Below are 1,466 nucleotides of genomic sequence, written 5' to 3'. Positions count from 1 at the left end.
ACTACTGTGACAACTTGCTGTCACCATGAGAACTGACACTTTAAGTTTCCACTTCAATAAGCATTGTTACATGTGCTGCTCTCCTCTGCCTGCCCAGGGCAGGGCTTACAGCCGAGGACCAGACAGCTGGCTGGCAGAACCACCAAAGCTCAGTCTGCCTGAAACAGTAAATGCCCAGCTCTCAGGCTGTACATTTAGACAGGAAGGGCCAGGCAAGACAGATTTTTACCAAGAAAATCACAAGCAGACTCCACAGAGCTTAAATGCTGAGGTTCTCGTAACATCAGGCTATGTCTGAATGAGCACTGTTTCACAGCCTTTTACCTTGAGGCTGTTCATCCCTGTGATGCAGAAAACACAAGGGAATCCTTAAGACTTGGTTTTTCATATGAGATTTCGTCAGTTAAAAAAGAAAAAGGAACATTTAAAGGAACCATAATGTATCGCTGTAGAGGGTGTAATTTGCTCCTCAAATTATAGTCCATGGACCAGCAGCATGACCTCACCAGGAGTTTGCTAGAAATACAGAACCCTAGGCCCACTGGGTCAGAATTGGCATGTTAACAAGTTCTCCAGGTGACTCGTATGCACATAAATGCCTGGGAAGCACCCTGGATTGTTTACTTGGACTCTGCTACAGACCTGCTGTGTGAACTTGGGGGGGAGAGGTAGTTCAGTTGCTTCATCTACAAGATAGGTCAGTTCCAAGAAACAATGACGTGATGCATACACAGAACTTGGTACGGTGTCTGACAAAAATTAGCACTCAAATGGTAGCCACATACCATTTTTCCTCGTTTTCATCCAAGTCCCACTTGCAAAAGGAGTTGTAATCATTTCCAGAGGTCTCATCTAGTCCGGCTGCTGGAGAAACAGTTCCGTCGTCATGATAAAAACTATTAATAAAAAAGGAAACTCCTTTAAATTAAAGCTCAAGTGTTCTCTGGAGTCATGCTAGCTGAGAAAACTCTTTGGAGCATTATCCAGCATCTTATTTAAATCAACATGTTTTGCACCGATAGGAGGGACGGGGCTTTGAGGTGGCTGTGTATCCGTATTGAGGCTCATCATCTTTCGCACCCACTCATTTTCTAATGACGCTAAGTCCCTGATCAATTTCAGGAGCTACTTCCTGAGGCACAGCTTTAAGGCTGTATCATTTCTGTGACCCAGAAAGAAACGGCATTTAACTAGGTCACAAAGGAATTCAGTTGACAGGTGACAAGATCTTGCTTGTGTGGAAAGGCTAACGGTCTGGATATTTGTTCCACGTGGTAAGAAATTCACTCCAAGAAGAATGAGATTAAAATGCCCAAAAAAACGCAGCAACTTCAGGGACAAAACTGAAATGCAGTGATAAAATTTACTGTGTAAATAATTCACCCAGCACCAGAAATAGGGCCCTGAGCACAAAGGGACTTTTTCATGTCTGAGAATATAATTAATTAAGAATTCAGGATACAAGG

Source organism: Rhinolophus sinicus, chromosome 14, assembly GCF_057876585.1.
Source record: "Rhinolophus sinicus isolate RSI-liver-muscle chromosome 14, RSI-T2T, whole genome shotgun sequence".
NCBI lineage: Eukaryota > Metazoa > Chordata > Mammalia > Chiroptera > Rhinolophidae > Rhinolophus > Rhinolophus sinicus.
Note: the sequence above shows the minus strand (reverse complement) of the source record.